Raw genomic sequence first — 19,781 nt, 5'->3', positions numbered from 1 at the left:
AATTAGAACATTTCAGTACGCAAAGGGTGGATAACCTCTACCTCTATTCACACCATTAGTACTACCTCTATTAGCAGAGCCTTCCTTTCGATTACTGGGAAAATGCTTAAGAGGCATTTCATATGGTTTATTACTTTATTGTTCTTACTGGTTCGATTCACGATATACTTGGGACCTCAACGGGTGTTCGCTAACAAATCTGCATCTTCCGCTACATCCCTAGCTATAACCAACCTCTTACTACTCAAATTCTGATAGAGTTCTCTGTTACATACATCTAAGAATTGATCCCTAAGCATAAATCTAAAAACCCTTCGTAAGTTTTTTCACCTTACTCAACCTAAGCCAACCGAAGAAGTATCTGCTAAATCTAGCTAAAAGCATCACAAATGTCTGACTTTCACGGGGTCATTCCCTTCTGGACTTTTTCTTATAGCCATCGTCCTTGAGTTCACACTGACGTAACAAAGCGACTCTTAGCTTATCATAGTCATTCCGATTTTCTAACGGAAGCCTATCAAAGACATCTCTCGCCGTACCTTTCAGAAGGAACGGTAAGTTAAAAGACCATATCGCTTCGTCCCGGTCCTGCGCAACAGCGTACGTTTCGTACACATTCATATGTAATCAGTTTTCTTATCAAAGGGGGATATCTTTACCTTTACTTTTTTCTTACTCATTTTCTCTAAGCCTCACTTGAACTTATATTTTGTCTCTAACTTCTAACATTCTGCTTCTTCTTTCTGTTTTTTTCTAACTCCCTTACTTCCGCTTTTCCATTTTTAAGTTCTAACTTAAGTTCAAATTCCATCATTTCCTTCTGCAACCTAGCTTCTAACTCTGTTTGTTCCTTCTCTGCTTCTAATTTTGCCCTATCTGCTAGTGTAAGATTAATATCAAGAATGTATAATAATTATCAGACCGCCATCTTCAATGCAGTGTGACCCAGAGTAGTTGCCTTGGTCCTGGCTGCATCTCACCTATGCTAGAACTCTTTTTGATGTCACTCAAATATCCATATCAGTCTACGGTTTTGCTGATGATCATATCGCAAATAAAATATTTCGTCCTACATCTGTTTCCGTAGAACCACAAACGATCGGATAGGAAGGTGCGCAGTTATAATCAATCACTGGATGAATGGAAACAAACTGAAAATGAATACTTCCAAAACTAAATGTTTTACCAATTCCATTAATATTGCTGGTGATGATGTCATACGCGAAAGCATAATTAGATATCTCGGTGCATTTCTTGACGAAACCTTGAACTTCAAAGATCATGTAAATCGCAAATGTCGTACAGCCATGTTGAATTACCTACGAATTAAGAACATCCAAATATACTTAACAAAAGCAGCCATTGAGATTTTAGTTTTATCTCTATTTATTTCACATCTGGATTATTGCAATGTCATACTGTCTGGTGTAGATAACTTTGAGGTGCGTAAGATGCAACGTATTCAAAACATGTGCGCAAAACTTTTCCATAACAGGAGGAAGTTTGACTGTTCTAAACAAGCATTGTATCACTTACATTGGTTGCCGGTGATAGGAAGAATTGAGTTCAAGATACTTTATTTCATATATAGCTGTCACACTGGCAGAGCTCCTCTGTATTTATCAGAATTGCTTACAGAGTATATTCGTAGTAGACAAGGTTTGATACCGTCTAAAAATTCTGAATGTCGTTATGTTGCTCCATACAACAAGTGCAAGTCATTCAATGATAAAAGTTTCTGTACTACTGGTCCAAAGCCTTGGAATGAACTGCTGTTAGAACTACGCAGAAGTAAACCTCTTGACACATTGAAACAATATTTAGACACTGTAATTCAGAGATTTAGCGGCATTGTACTAACTTGTTTGATAACTGTTTATCATGCGAAAACAGCAGGTGATAGTTTTTAAATTTTTGTAAAAGGTTTTACATTTCAACACATATATTTCCAAGGTTTGTTTAATAAACGCACTTGTTGGTAAGGCTGTATGAGTAGGGTAGTGTGTAGTATGTCTTTATTAAGTAGTATATGATGGTACAATTAACATGATTAACCGGAGGGTTTAAACCTCAACATGCAGCTCGTCTGGGGATACCAGGTGCTTTAAGCACTGGTATTGGCAATAGGGATAAAATTACTTCAAAGGGTGCGGTCATGACTGTTTGTTACAATAAGGCTGTTAGTATTATTTTTGTCATTATTAATATTGTTACAATAACTACTACTATAGTTATTATAATCATTGTATAAAACGCCATTAAATATATCATGGTATAAAAATAGGCGTTTAATCTAATTATTCAGTTTCAGTTTCAGTTTCTTATCTATCTCTCTCTGCTTCTTCTCTTAATTTATCTGCTTTTAATCAACTATGACGTTCATCACGTTCCCTAGCCTGTTTTTTTAACAAATGCAAGACTATGTAACCCTTCCCTTTTATACCTGTCCTACCTTCGTTAACTCTACTACACTAGTCATGTTTAAATAAGTACACTATTCTAACACTATACAACACAACAGTACAACAGCTACTACAACAACCTGAGACACTAGTTAACAAATCGTGAGGGAATACTAGACTACACTTGTGTAAAATAAAGCTCTCTACTGTTACCACTGAAGCCAAAACTAAATACTATACTCAACGTATTAACTACACAAATGTCCTCACTATATAAAGAATACACTATTTTGCGCAACAGTGTATGTGCCAATTAAGGTTTTATAGGCAACCACAAAAAATGTACAGTGACATTATGCTGAAACAATATCTTAGCCTAACCAAGTAACGATCAACTGTAACTAGTTTTAACACTTAAGTGTAATATATAAAACAAAAATAATCCAAAACGCTTTATCCTCTGACAAAGTGTATGTATAACACAACTGTGTAGCACTAAAGCATAAGAGTAGGTTAAAATTGTATGCAAGTAAACAACCTTGCTATCACATACAAATCAAAATACTTCTATCTAGTAAGTATACAATACACTAATACATAATAGGATCACTGGGAGAAGTAGGGCGACGCACAAATAAGGGTGAGTAGGATCACTCTTATTGTCAAGGGCGGTCAGTCTCAGCACAGTTATATGGTGGCCTCATAGAGTGACATAAATAAACCCAAAGAAAAAGAAAATAAACGAACTCATCCCCGATTCCAAATGTCAACTGCCTATCAGTCGAATACCACTAAAGCTGGTTAGCTGAGGATAAAAAACTGTCTCGTCTGAAGTATGTCGTCACTCTGAAAAAAAAAAGATAAAACTATCATATGTGTAACAACAATAGAACGAAACAAGAGGAATCTTTACACACTAATGCTGCAGTTCAATGAGTGTCAACAGTGTCAATAGTGTTCAAAAAGCTACTGTGTCTGGTCGAACATCCCACTTCTGACACCAAAGGGACTGGATGGTCGAAACGGGGACAGAAACTATGAATGTTTAATATATGAATATTTACAATGAATGAAAAAAACTAAATAGAAGGAAAAGAAAAGAAAAAAAAAACACTGAGCTCAATATCTGAATTTTAAAAGATGTTCAGTTCTCAGAATTGCTGTGACGTTTTACTGAGGTTTTACTTTAAACTTTAAACTTAAAGTAACACTTAACTTAGGTAAGATAATGTCCCATTAAATTGCTAAGACGTTGACTCGATTCTGGCTCCATATGTCCGTTGTTTGTATCACTGAGCTGTCTCGGTCGACTAAAAAGTTCAGCGTCTTGGTGGTTAAGGCACAACCATAGGACGTAGAATATCTGCGCTTTGAATTCACATCCATTGACGTGATATTTTGCTGTTCAGGACAAAGGAATGGAGAAACGTGTGAAATATGGCGGAATCACCGTGTGATGGAATCATATTGCAACAATTTTCTACATGTAATACCTTTGTAGCTGAATAAAATTAGCATCTAAACATTAAGAAAAAGGCTTTAGCTGTGCATTGAAGTTATTTTGTAAAGAATTTTATGTTTTAAATAAATTTTACAGTACTGGTTTGGAACGTATTTTTGTGAAAAATACCAGTTGAATGGTTTCAAGACGTCTGTTACCTACCTAAATGTTTACCAATTTATGGGAAAATAATGAAATCCTTTCTCTTAAAACTTTTTCGCCGGTTGAATAAAGTTCACTGAGTGCAACAAAGTATATTTTGTAAGAATTTAGAGCTTTGATATTTCAGCCTTTACTGTTGAAAAAGTTGGTTTTTTTTCAGATTTTTTTTTCATTTAATAGGCATATATGCTTCGAGATAATATATTTCAAAAACATTATATCAGGTTTTCATATGGCTGAAAATATTAGTAGAGGATAGGGATTATCTTGACATTTTTTAAATTTTATTTCTGCAAAGGATTGGTGGGATTTTTTAAAGTAATTTTTGAAGTATCACAAACATGCGGTGCACTGCAAACATGTATCTTTGTGACGATGTAAAAATTAAGATGTTTACGTTAAGTAATAGAAAGAGCATTGAAACTCGAGGATAAGCGATTTGTACGAGGGGACGTAGACCCCGAGTATAAATCGTTTACCCGAGAGTTTTAATGTTCTGTTTTGTTTCATAGCCATCCATATATGGTAGTTCAGTAGGCGTTCCACATTGCCATACACAGCAGTTCAGTGAGTACTTAATATCCTTGCTTTACAAATGTGTAAAGCCCAGGTAAATTAAACCAACGCGAGAGCAGAAAATCAATAAAATACACTTCGCTGTCTGCTGGTCCAGACACGCTGGCATACTTTCCTATCAAACAGTGCCGTAACTAGCGTGTGGGTATTTAATACCTGCACACTTTTAGTTACCGCTCCCTTCATTCAGTGTATACGATTTACCTGCACCCAATTTGTTAAGAAAAAACACCGAGCTATGATACAAAAACGATTTGTAAACATCCGAAAAAGTAGAGCACTAATTCGTGACTATGAATATGCTCAGTACATCTAGAAATGCAACTTTTATACTCTTGGTTTTTCAACAAGCACAGAGTTAATAACATGTAAAACCACCATTTGCATTTACCTATGCAAGGCTTCGTGGGTTAAAAAATATTGACTGTAAACCTAGTGTTGCCTTTCTAGATGAACTCTGTATATTAACCCTTATCATGCTGTACACGAAAGGTTCTTCCTTTGCGACTGGTGTAGATTATGATCAGCATGCAAATTTATGCAGTCTTGATGAAGATCTGCACTGCTATCCTTTCAGGCCGTATATTTTAGGTAACCGACAGAACCCCACTTTCACAGTTAATGATACTGTCCAGAATTGAAAGATCGACATGTTTGTTATAGAAATTTATGGTAATGGTAAATGTATTGACAATGCATAAATTTTTAATGTATGGTGAAATTGTTATTTTGATTGAATTGAATAACAGTTTACCAACGATTTACCTACAAAAATCAGAGGTATCTTATTTTCTCTGCTTTGGGTGTTTATGTTTAGATTTGAAAAATATATATAACTTCTCAAGTTTATACATAAACTACTCTATCACTGCTACAAAGTGTCATCCCAAAAACCGTTGACATCTGCTTTTCCACCCTAAGTTTCAACTTGTGTCAAAAGCCATGAAGTCTTAACCATTACCCTGCTATATTTCTATAATGAACTTGTCCATCTTTCAATTTAGAGTTAGACTGTATACCATTAATTGTCAAATGGTACTGATTGAATTGAAAAAGTGCAAATTATGATCAGAATACAGGAATGTGCAGGCTGATCATGATCTACACTATCTACAAAGGCAGAACTAGTCGTGTCCAGCATAACAAAAGGGTAAGAAAAAGGCAATAATTTCAGATGTCTGAGAAAATTTCTCTTTCTTTTAGGTCATTGTATCTGGATGTATGTGCCTTCAAACAAGTAATAGATAGAGAACGGAAACACAAGGGTATCTGATTTATTCGGGGTGGCATAGCCCTCGAGAAAAAGTCATATACCTGCGTGTTTTAATTCTCTATTTGTTTTTATCATAGCCAATGAAAATCAATATTTGCAGGTATACCCAATGTTTATGCAAGTAATTAATACAGCATACTTTCCTGCTGCACAATTTGTAAAACCCGGAAAAAATAACCATTCCTTGAACTATACTAATTACAGTCGACAAAATTGTCCCTGTTTACCTGTCGCGCAGCGGTCATTTCAGTTTGTGCCTTCAAGAGACGTACTTTGTTAAGTTCAGTTACATCTAATATAAAAGACCTGGTTTCTTGTGAATTTAATATGGAGTCTGATTGTCTTGATTTAATTTTAAGTCAGGTTGCGGACGATGCGGAAAGAAATTATTACGAATTACTGGAAATAGTAGTTGAAACGTATTTCTATCACAAATTCCGCTGGAGCCAGATAATCTGTTAAACGAGAGTGACGTTTCTTTTGATCTTGGGTTGGACTTCCTTACAGACCCTGTGAAGTCAGATTTGGAGACGAACGTACAGACTAAAAGTGAAATTAAACAACAGATGTCTAAATCTGAAAATAATAATTGTGACAGTTTTTCAAATTTAGATATACAATATGATGAACGGTTTTGAAAACCGGCAACGAATGAGGAAATACAAGAACTCAAGTCGTCCAGACGCAATAAAAATACGGCAAAAAACACTAAATGGGCAGTAAACATATTTGATACATGGCGAAAATACAGACACTTTGATAATATACCCGAAATTCATACAATGGAAAAATCGGTGCTGTCGTATTGGCTAATGCGTTTTGTGATGGAAATAAAAAATCTATCCACCGAAAACACTTTACCTAATCATGTGTGGATATTGAGACATTTGCATGAGTGCGGTGTGCACGATACGAACTTTTTGGATAAAAAGGATCCCGCAGAATTTTATACGGTGCTTGATAGCAAAATGCAGCATCTTTTGGAACAGGGACTTGGTACTAACGTAAAACAGGCTGATCCTCTGTCTAACGGAGATGAAAACATGTTGTGGATAAAAGGTGTGTTCGGTATGAAAAATGCAAAACTTTGCAACTAACTGTCATCTTTTATGCCTGTAAATTATTTGGATTACGTGGTCGAGATGAACGCCGTTATCTGCAGTATAACCAGTTTGAAATTGGTGAAGACGCAGAAGGACGATACATTAAGTTTATTGGTCGAGGGTCCAAAACTTACAAGGGTGAACTTGGACACACTGCGAAAAAAGAGTAAATATACGGGAGTGTACGGGATCCCGTATATTACCCGTATACGGGAAAAAATACGGGAAAACTAAAATACGGGTGTGTACGGGGCTTGTATATTTAAATGTCCGTATACTAATAAAATACGGATTTCCGTATACTATGAAATAGGAATTCTTAGTATACGATACCCTGTATATTATTGAAATACGGCAAATTCTAAAAAGGGTTATTCTGGTCGTATACAACACCGTATATTCCTGTATATGTCTGGTGTACGGGAATACATAAATCCGTATATTACGAAAATACGGGACGTATATTTTCTGTATATGTTTCATATATAACCCCATATATTTCCCGTATATTCTGGATATACGGGATATGTATAGTTTGTATATTTCGAAAATACAGGGATTAAATTTCCCGTATATTCTTCGTATACAGCTCCGTATATTTCCCGTATATGCCGGAAATACAGGATTTAGATAATTTGTATATGTCGAAAATACGGGACGTATATGTCCCGTCTATGCTTGGTATACAACTCCGTATTATTCCCGTATATGCCAGAAATACGGGATTTAAATAATTTGTATATTTTGAAAATACGGGATTTACATTTCCCGTATAATCTTTGTATACAACTCCGTATATTTCCCGTATATTCTGGATATACTGGATATGTATAGTTTGTATATTTCGAAAATACAGGGATTAAATTCCCCGTATATTCTTCGTATACAACTCCGTATATTTCCCGTATATGTCGGAAATACGGATTTAAATAATTTGTATATTTCGAAAATACGGGACGTATATGTCCCGTATATGCTTGGTATACAACTCCGTGTTATTCCCGTATATGCCGGAAATACGGGATTTAAATAATTTGTATATTTTGAAAATACGGGATTTACATTTCCCGTATATTCTTTGTATACAACTCCGTTTATTTCCCGTACATTCTGGATATACGGGATATGTATTGTTTGTATATTTCGAAAATACAGGGATTAAATTTCCCGTGTATTCTTCGTATACAACTCCGTATATTTCCCGTATATTCTTTGTATACAACTCCGTATATTTCCCGTATATTCTGGATATACGGGATATGTTTAGTTTGTATATTTCGAAAATACAGGGATTAAATTTCCCGTGTATTCTTCGTATACAACTCCGTATATTTCCCGTATATGCCGGAAATACGGGATTTAAATAATTTGTATATTTCTAAAATACGGGACGTATATGTCCATATATGCTTGGTATACAACTCCGTATATTTCCCGTATGGTGTCGGCCCGGTATAATTTCTCCTTCTTTGCTGTATAGTAAAACAAGCACATTTGGACATGGATTGTGAATTTCACAACAAAATTGCAGCATTGACAGCTCTGTATTTCTGAAGAGTAATACTATCCCAGTCAATATATCACAGAAAAACACCACCATCAACGATGAACTTTTTTGCTACACATCAAAGTATCTAGTCCATGTTTAAATTTCCCACTGACATCTGTCATGGCCACCAGTCTGGTGTAGTTTTTTAATCCTTCCGCACAGAAATGTAATCCTGAAAAACACACATAAAACAACTGTTAAAGACATCAGAAATGACAAAAAATGTACACAGTATCAATAAATACATTTGGAATATAACATGTCAAAGTAGGGATAGCTTTAAATTGGGAACTTCAAAATTTCAAAAGAACTACTTTCTAGGATACAACGACCCGGAAGTACTTCTATACCGGGGGTGACACCTAAATCTTATCAAATTTTTAATTTAGCCAATTTTTTCCCATAAAATCTTGTAACTTAGGTTTTGCGAGAAAAGTTACACAAGACATTCTCATCGCAAAGAAAATTCTGTACCGCAGGAACATTTCAAACTTTAGACCTACTTTGCGGAGAAATTGGCTCGGAAACCGGAATTTTGAAGAAAAAAAGGCACATTAAAAATTTGCCTTCCTTCTGAAAATTTCAGTCAGATTTTCATGAAATCAACTGTGATATCACTAGTTAATGCTTATAGTATGTTTTATGTAACTTTAAGCTTATTTTTTTGAAAAATGATGTATCAAAATGAGTATTTACTTTAAAAAATATGCAATTTTTAGTAAAAAATGATAATTTACCCACTACAATTGCAGAAAAATGAAACTTTTAATGATTGAAAGACCAAAACCCACAAGCAAAGACCAATATGTGATTATATTTATAACAATTACTGGAAGTAAAACAGATCAATACATCACAGCCTATCTTAAAATGAATTATTTCTTCGGCTAAGCTGAACAATGCCTGAAACGCCAAATGCAAAGCCGATCCGCGCCATCTTGGAAGCAGGCAAGTGCGGAAGGTCAAGAACTCCAACTGGAGCCAGACACAGCTCAGGGTACCCCTGAAACTGTCAAGCAGTTACTGACATTTTAGGCTACAGTTCTGACTAAAGACATTAGGACCTGAGGGCAATGCACCGGTGGAACATGTAAATCGCTTACCGAAAACTAGCTGTCATTCTGCGGTGTTACACTGGGAATCACAGCTTCTGCCCGCTCGACTTAATAGGTTGGTCTGGTTTATGGGTAGCTGCTGACTGGTTGTAAGTTTCTAAATTTCCTTCTGACATATGGAATTCATCGCCTGCAAATGACAAAAGAAAGATTGTGAACCGGTGTCGGCCTTTCTTGAGAAACAGCTGAGTGTGTGTGTATAGTTCTAAGTGTGATCAGGAACACCTATATAAAAAAGTGACATAATATTCACAGATTGGTACCATCTATCATTTCTTTATCATTCTGATATCAACTGGTTCAGGAACTTTACAGGAAGTCTGTCATTAAAACACTGCAACTGAATAATTTTCTACATATATGTTAGCTGAAACAGTGAAAAGAATATTAAAATAACTATTACCAGACAGCCTCTTTCAGCACAGACAACAAAGTATCTGAAATGCACATTTAAAAGAATTGAAACACATAAATGCTATGAAAAAACAACATACAGAAAAACATGAATAAAAGTCTCAACAGGAAAAGTCCTATCTAAAGAATGAAGTAGAATGAATCGAGCAAAACTGAAATACAAATACCGTCAAGTTGTGTTTCCAGTCGGTACCAGGACAAATACATATTAAGGAAACTGCACGAGGCCGACCCAGGAAATCAGCCCCGTTAAATATTTTCTTAGTAACACAGACATGCGTTGTAAACCTGAAAAGCAAATCAGAATAGAAGCATCCCATTCAAGGCAGAATGTATCTGACGACGGCCTGATGCGGGCTGAAGCTGAAAGCTCGGAATATGTTCTAAACTGAAAAAACAAATGAATAAATAAAATTATACACAAACAACAACAACAACAACAACTATTTTATCACACTGAAGCAACCTCCATGTAATTCCCTGTGTAATACAACCAATGTCCTGTCAGTGTAAAGAAAACTTGTTATACATTAATAATGCCGACAAATGCACTCGGCACACCGGTAAGCAATGTCCTTCAATGCCAAAATGTGGGTAGCACATCGGATTTGACTGAAATGAGAAAAATAATTATTTCGTGTAATATTAGTTATGCGTCTCATACGCAAGGGAACGAACATTCACGCAATTTCTTTATATCATATATCAGACGCCTGCTGACTGGCTTTAACATCAGTGTAATAACACCGTGACCGGTTCGAGATCCAGGCCCGACAAGCAATCAGTCTCTCCGACTCCTGTTACGAAACCGACTATAGCCTCATTTATAAACCCATCCGGTCCAAAATGTACAGCTTCCACACATACGACACTGTTCATCCACGGTCTACTGTGGCACTATGTAACATGTTCACATATATATACTTATAAATTCTTCGGAAAAGAGACGCTATGCGAAATAGAAATTTTTTTTAAAAAATTTAAGAAATTTAAATTTGTATTTTTTTCTTAAAATTAAAGTGAAAAACTATGTGTCTTCTTTTTATATAGCCTTTTTAAAGCTTCCTGCTTGTTCAGTGTCTTTGCACTATAGTAGAAGACTGACAAATCAAGAGGAGACAACTATTACTCAAATTTCAAAGAAAATTCAACTACTGAATTTTTAAAATTTGAATAAAATTAAAATTTCACAAACCTTGGAAATATCCTTTTAGCCACTGATTTGTATTGTTATCAGCTACTAGTGTGTGAAGTTTCATGACTGTAAACCCTATGGTTGCTGAGATATTCCACTTTCTGAATTTGCCATATAGGTGTCGGCCCGGTATAATTTCTCCTTCTTTGCTGTATAGTAAAACAAGCACATTTGGACATGGATTGTGAATTTCACAACAAAATTGCAGAATTGACAGCTCTGTATTTCTGAAGAGTAATACTATCCCAGTCAATATATCACAGAAAAACACCACCATCAACGATGAACTTTTTTGCTACACATCAAAGTATCTAGTCCATGTTTAAATTTCCCACTGACATCTGTCATGGCCACCAGTCTGGTGTAGTTTTTTAATCCTTCCGCACAGAAATGTAATCCTGAAAAACACACATAAAACAACTGTTAAAGACATCAGAAATGACAAAAAATGTACACAGTATCAATAATACATTTGGAATATAACATGTCAAAGTAGGGATAGCGTTAAATTGGGAACTTCAAAATTTCAAAGAACTACTTTCTAGGATACAACGACCCGGAAGTACTTCTATACCGGGGTGACACCGTATATGCCGGAAATACGGGATTTGAGTAATTTATATATTTCAAAATTACGGGATGCAATCAATATATGTAGTGAAAATGATATTCTCCGGCAATTTCAAAGGTCAAACGTTTTGCATGTTTTCAAACTTGTTCGTGTATGCAGAATGAATGCCAATATTGAAAGAAAGAAATGTTTAATACTCATATGACATGAACTGAAAAAAAGCATTCACGGATCAAAACTGGTATAAAATAAAACATGAATGAATCCATCATTTCATCGCGTTCCCGATTTATTTTAACATTTAATCTAAATAGCCGACTGAGTAAAGAAAAAGATTAATCAATTCACCCCTATTTATTTGTAGTGATAAATACATCCGTGGATCATCGCCATTGTAAAAATCAAATGCAAGCATAAATTAACTCTTTTTCTGCACATTTCCAACGCTTGTGCATACAATGCAACTTGATACATCTAGAAAAAAAGAGGAACTAATTCATTTATATTTTGTACTGAAAAAGTATATAAGACATGTATTGATACTTTACTTATGAAATCAATTCTAATATGTTTACAGACGCAAAATAATCGATATAATGCGTCTGCGTCCAAAGATTCGAACAAACGCCTTCCGTTCGACTTTCCAGTTTTCTTGGTGGAGGAATACCCCAGGTGCCTAACGTGCATTATTTCATCACGAGCGAGCACCTGCTTAATGTCTTCCTCACATGGAGAATTCAACACTCTGAGTGAGGCTTGAGTTCACCCGCATCGGTGATGGGCAACTGGTTTGAAGTGATCGATCTAAACCACTCGGCCACGGAGACGCACTCCGGGTAGGTCGGACCTTTAAACCAACATATGTAGATAACATAGCATTTGGTAATAAAGAAAGCACATAATTAACCGAAGTCATTCAGTTTAATATAATTCAAAGAGCTATAAAATATGTATTTTATACCTTTTTGTTCAATGTTCACTTTCAGCTGTTACTAATTATAAATATTAAGCAAAAAATATTTTCATATCCGTTGACTTTTGTTTCGAAGTAATTCTGCAGATGTTCTATGTATAGTACGGTGGCATAGCGAGGACAAAAAAAAATATTTTACTTTTTCTGTGCGCACGTGTTAGCTACCACGTGCGTATGTGGTAATTCACACGTGCACGGGTGATAACTATCACGTGCGCAAGTGACAGCTATCACGTTCGCACGTTATACTACCATGTGTGTGACGTACCATTTGGGTCAAAAGTCTGAAATCGCTCGAGCGATACCATAATACACGGTTAGCGTGTAAATTTACACGCTTACCGTGTAAATTTACACGCTTACCGTGTATTTCAATCGGTAGATCTATAAAAGTACACGCTCACCGTGTATTTTTACGCGTTTACCGGGTAAAATATACGCTTAGCGTACAAATTTATACGCTTAGCGCGTATCGCTCGCTTGAGTTACACTTTTAAAAAAATTAGCCAATCAAAATACATGTTACAAAGGAAGATATTTATAAAGTTTATGATTGAATTATTACTTTTAAGGAAACATAGATAATATTTTCATTATATTACGAAATGTTTTGCCACTGTAAAGATGATTTCAGTCAAGTAATTTATTCTACTGTATATATGCTTTGATTAAAGACATGTCTATTTTTTATTATATCTTACCTGAAAAGCCTGCTTTATTCTTATTTTCGTCAGAAAAGAACAAGCATTTCAAGTCTAATTCCACACGTTATACACATATAAAACTTGTACTTTACATTTTAAAATGTCATTTGTTATCATATATCTATTTTTCTACAACTTCAAATAATATATATATAAATAATAATAGTATTTGTTTTTCTCCGACTTTAATGACATGTACATAATTGGGGAGGGGTGGGGGAATCGAGCGGATCCATGTCACTGAAGTTGCTGTTTTAAGTGATCTACCGGAAATCATTACGTAACTTTTATGCAAAATGACATGATAAAACATATGTCACCTAGGTTATCAGAACAGGAAATCCTTTCGAGGTTCACTAATTAGAGCGGATCATAAAATTTACTGAAGCATATAAGATGGCTTTGATATGATATAATTTAATGCCTTCGGTCATCAATGCCATTATATATGAACGAACACGGATTAATATATCACGTGGCGGAGCTGTCTTGTGAAACGAAAATAAAAATTTCACAGGATATCTAGTATTCTAACATCTGTAAGAATATATTTGGAAATTTAATGGTCATTTATTTTTAAAACGATGAACGTGTAGTAACAAAAAATGTAAATTCTTAAACTACTACTGATGGGAAATACCTAATATCTGGAACAACTGATACGTATTAGACCTTCCTGCTAAAATAATTATGATTAAGCTGAATTCCGCAAAAAATAGAACAAGATTTCAAGTCTAGAACACTCTTCCCTGCTGCTACACGCCCCCACCCTCCTCCTCCTCTCTCTCTCTCTCTCTTAAATCTGACCGCTGCCATTTCATATTTTCAAATAAAAACTTTCAATTCAAGAATCAATAGAAATGATAACAATTTTAAGATGATTACTATTTTTGAATACGGAATGAATTCATCCTCACTTTAGTATAAGTGGATACAATATGAAAGGCTGGACTTAATTGAATATTTCATTTTCAACTTTTTAATTATATTACATGCAAGCTTATTGCGGCAGGTTGTAAGTTCTGCGAGGTCGAGCAAGGAAATAAGACAAATACTTTGGTATAAATAATTGATCTTTAAATATTCCATATATAATTTTTTTCCATTTAGGTAATACAAATTTTAGCCATTTCGGCTATGAAATAATATTCTCCATTACGTTGTATTTATTATTCATTTTAGTAATAAGTTTGTTAGTTACATGTACTTGTGGCCCGACCTATTTGTTTCATGATTTTCTTGGCTGTACATGTACATTTTTGATGTTTGTTAGTATAAATGTAAACAGTAATAAGCAATAAAATATGATTTAACTCGGGGGGGGGGGGGGGGACTAAACGCATAATATACATTTTATAGGCTTCGCGCGGCCGGTTGCCGGCTACCCAGAAATAAATATTATCCATTTCGTGAATGAAGTTATTCTCTATTTCGTTTTAGTTATAAATTATTATTCATTTCAACAATAACTTTGTTAGTTACAGGTACGCATGATAAATATTACAGGATGTTCGCGCGGCCGGTCGTCGGCTACCCAGAAATAAATATTATCCATTTCGTGAATGAAGTTATTCTCTATTTCGTTTTAGTTATAAATTATTATTAATTTCAGTAATAACTTTGTTAGTTACAGGTACGCATGATAAATATTACAGGATGTTCGCGCGGCAGGTCGTCGGCTACCCAGAAATAAATATTATCCATTTCGTCAATGAAATTATTCTCCATTTCGCTGTAGTTATAAATTATTATCCATTTCAGTGTAAGTTTGTTAGTTACAGGTACGCATCATATACATAACTGGGACTTCGCGCAGCCGGTCGTTGGCTATCCGGAAATAAATATTATCAATTTCTTCAATGAAATTATTCTCCATTTGTTTTAGTTGTAAATTATTTCCCATTTAGTTATATACACTCGTTTAAGAAACTACTGCTGTATGCATTCTTTTCATATTGATACAGAAGACGACATCAGGTCGGATATCCGGGCACTTCAGCGTATCGCGTTGCGTAGCAACAAGCGGAGGTGACAGCAAACGCTAAATTGTAATTGAAAAGCGTTTCAGGTTTCACTAGTGCTGGTTGTTTTTCTTTGCTTAAAGTAAAATTTTGGGCAATATTAATAAGTCAGTGAATTTATAATGTAGTATGATGTTCCAGAAATCACTCCCGAGAAAGAAATCTTTCTTTTTTGGGTTTCAGACGTGATATTCATCATTGATCCGTGTAAGCTGCAAGGTCTCATATTTGTGACGAACTGGATGAAAATTATAATTTAAAAAATTGGAGGTCTTTTAAAAATAAATAAAACAGAAAATCTAGCTCATCTAATTAGATTTCTCCATTCGTTTCACTTTTCTCGTTCTATTTTGTAGCCTGCCATTAAAATAGTTCTGAAAGCCAGATAGCTTATACTGTGGTGTCAAAAGCGATTCAGTCACGCCAAATTTAATTAAATCAACACCTCTTACCTAAATTATGATTTGTATGAGATTTAATGAAAGGTGTCATAATTTAAAGCTTGATAGTACATTATGCGTACATACTGGAGAAGGGAATTTTCTCCCTCGAAGCGTATCAGTATCACAATAGAAGATCTTTAACTGGAAATGGGTTTTTCGTTTTTGTCGTGTTGAGCAACCTGTGGAGTTTCCACTTTTTTTCTATTTTATATGATACAATTGTTTTAAATGTAATATGACATTTAGGGCTACTGTGTTACACGTGGAGATAAAATGATATATATAATAACTGCATGCTATAGTTTCTTTTCTACGAAAAGCCAGGACGTATCAATAAAATGATGAGTTCCGTTTACGAAAATACTGATCTCTGTTTTGTATTAAATTGTCAATTTTTAAAACTGTGAACGATAATCTGCACGCTTTGTCTAGAATAATTTTAGTCATATCTTGTAGTTTTCAATATCCACAATTTGTGTTAATTGTTAGACTGTCACAATTGACTGCTTCCACCTACCACAAAATTAAAGCATTCATTCCAGTCATAAGTCATAAATCACTATGGAAACCAATCAGTATGTGGTATATTAATGAAAATCAGTTTTGACTACCACTAATTAATAGATTGATTTCCTGTTTGTTTTATCCCTCTGATATACCCCTTCGGGGCCTTATGGTAATTTCCTGTCTTATCCGTTTGATGTATGCCTTCAGGGTCTTATGATATTTGGAAGATGCACATTATTGTTATTTGGGTGTCAATTGACAAAGGGATTAATAGAGCTACTACATAAAAATAACCCTTAAACAATACACATGCCCGATATGTATATAGTTCAATGGAAATTTTAAAATCAATTCACCAAACCAATTTTTGGCTGGGGGAAATTTCTTCAAAAAAATAAAGAAAGAAAAAAAATAAAGAAAAAACAACAACTACAAAAAATGACTGCAATAAGATTATATATAGAATAAAGTATAAGTTTTCTACTTTATTTAAATGACTTTCATACTTAATTATAGCATTTTAAACTCAATAAAATATATCACACAAAGTACATTTCAGAAAAATGGCAACTATATAATTATTTCAGAGCATTAAAACATTTAGAAAATCAGCTTTTTTTAAAAAAGACATAAAAAAAAAAAATCAGAAAATTAATTTACTTATTTATTTGATCTGTTCTATCTTGAGAAAACAAAACAAACAAGAAATCTTTTTCAAGACACTTGAAAGATTATCTGAAAGATGATTTTAGAAAGAACTGCTACGATTTTAAGCAAAGAAGTTGAATAAAAAATGTTATGTTCTCAGATATTTAGTTTCTGTTAATATGTATATATGCAAACTGGGAAAATGTTGAATAAGCTTGGGAACTTGTTTTAATTATAACTGATCCGTAGCGCCGAAGAGCTGACAATACATATCTGTCACTTTTTTCCAGACCGTTTTAAAATGCCACAAAATCAATTATCACAAAAACCCTACATTTTTTTTTTTGAAAAATATATAGATTGTACCATAGCGTAAGGACTGCAGATAATAAAAAAGATGACTCTTGATCTGTTTTATTTAAAAATAAAGACATTACAACCCACACCGCTAGTTAATTCGCTATGAATTGCGAGGTCTTGCTTTCACCTCCAAGGTAATTTGCATAATCGATTGCTCCGGATATGACGTCATGCCGACTGGTCCGCAGTGAATGCAGTCATTTTTGCAGTTCTAAACTAAATTTTGATTGGTCTATTCGCTCGAATTCTAAATTAGGAATCGGGTCAACGAAAATACACGTTGAGCGTGTAAATTTACACGGTAAGCGTGTAAATTTACGCGCTTAGCGTGTATTTTATACGCTAACCGTGTAAAAAACACGCTTAACGTATAAATTTACACGGTGAGCGTGTAAATTTTCACGCTTACCGTGTATTATGGTACCGCTCGAGCGATTTCAGACTTTTGACCCAAATGGTACGTCATACATGTGCGCATGTGATAACTAACACGTGCGTTCGTGTTAGCTGATCAATGAAAAAGCGTGAAAGATCTGCAATTTTTCTAAATGGATGTCTTTCATAAAGAAGTTTATTTATAGTTAGCTGTAATTTATGAAGTGTTTCTTTTTTTTTTTTTTTTTGAAAAAAGGCTGATATCTTGATTAGTTTCGTTGGTTATTTTTCACGTTCGCACGTGTCAGCTATCAACAGCGAACGTGATAGCTATCACATGCGAACGTGTTAGCTAAGATAGTTATTACGTGCGCACGTGTTAATCAACACATTCGCACGTGGTATCTAACATGTGTGAATGTGGTGCTATCACGTGCGCACGTGATAAATAAAATGTTTCCTATGTCCCTTCTATTCCACCGTAGTATTCACTGTTCCAAGACTATTTTAGTTCTCGTGGATGTAGGGTCCTTTAGTATTGACCTAGCACATGTGAATATTTCATATATATCCGTAAATTCATTTTCAATGTCTAAACATAAATAGCGTTGCAAATATTACATATATAATTCTTCGTTGATATTATACTGTAGCATGGGGGCCTCCGTGGCCGAGTGGTTAAGGTCGCTGACTTCAAATCACTTGCCCCTCATCGATGTGGATTTCAGCCTCACTCGGGGCGTTGAATTCTTCATGTGAGGAAACCATCCAGCTGGCTTACGGAGGGCCGGTGGTTCTACCCAGGTGCCTGCTCGTGATGAAATAATGCACGGAGGAGCACCTGGGGTCGTCCTCCACCATCAAAGCTGGAAAGTCGCCATATAACCTATAATTGTGTCGGTGCAACGTTAAATACAAAAAAAATACTCTAGCATGTGCAGGTAGCTGAGCGGCAAAGCGTTTAGCTGCCAATATCAGGGTAGTGGGTTCGAGTTTTGGCCATACCTTTTCCCCTAAATTTTATTTGCAAACTTTCCACTTATTTGTCAAACGCACCGTGATATTTATGGTCCATTTGTTAAAAGTTATCATATTCACCCGTTGTAAAAAAGTCGATTATTTAAAATATTCTAGACAAAAAGACACGTTACCTGTCACAAGCGTACTAGAAAATAAATACTTTAAGAGAACATAATTAAAATTCATAAAGGTAAAACAGGTAGCGATAACATCACATTACTTTACTTTAAAGAAATGATAACCGTGGTAACGTGGATGGCGTGACACTGATTAACTGTATAAAATACAAATATAGCTTAAAATTAACGAAAACGCTCGGAAACTATTGACAAAGATTAATGAGTGCCTCTCATTAAATCAAATGATATAAGCATTTACACTGTTTTACCCATCTCCACGAAAATAAACTGTACATATAGTGATAATTTCTGCCCAACAGTTTTACTGCAACATTTAATTGATAATAATCATATGCATATTAACTAAATCAGATAGATAGCCCATGTACCCTAAGCCTGGTAATCCAGTCTGACAATTTCTAACATTTTTCTACCTGCAAATTGACAATATCAGAAACTCGATGAATGCCAATTAACACAAATTAGCGCAAATTAAGTTGGATCTCTTCTGTCCAATCAGTGGAGAACACGCTTCGCGCGTTCATTCCCCGAGGCGATAACATCTGGCTCAAGTGACCGCACGCGATAATCTGTATATTGCATATTTCAGAGGGAAAGGAAGTCACGAGTAAGTACTTTTGATTTAATATGTTTTAATTTTTAATAAACTGATTTTTTGTTGTGACAAACCAGACCATATTTCAGTTAAACGGAAACACGGGTTGCGTTTTATTGCTTTAACAAATTCAG

At 34.9% G+C, this 19,781-nt stretch overlaps 1 long non-coding RNA gene across 1 annotated transcript; it reads right to left on the bottom strand.

The window, feature by feature from the left end:
- Positions 1-8,429: 8,429 nt before the first annotated feature.
- On the bottom strand, positions 8,430-11,729 carry LOC128555456 (uncharacterized). Its single transcript, XR_008370059.1, has 3 exons — positions 11,291-11,729; positions 9,670-9,811; positions 8,430-8,738 (listed from the first exon to the last, which is right to left on the bottom strand). It is a non-coding gene; the product is annotated as an uncharacterized LOC128555456 (long non-coding RNA).
- Between the last annotated feature and the right edge of the window lie 8,052 nt (positions 11,730-19,781).

This window comes from Mercenaria mercenaria, chromosome 3 (assembly GCF_021730395.1).
Source record: "Mercenaria mercenaria strain notata chromosome 3, MADL_Memer_1, whole genome shotgun sequence".
In the NCBI taxonomy this organism is placed as follows: Eukaryota; Metazoa; Mollusca; class Bivalvia; order Venerida; family Veneridae; genus Mercenaria; species Mercenaria mercenaria.
The sequence above is the reverse complement of the archived record's forward strand: the minus strand, read 5'-3'. Positions and strand labels throughout refer to the sequence as shown.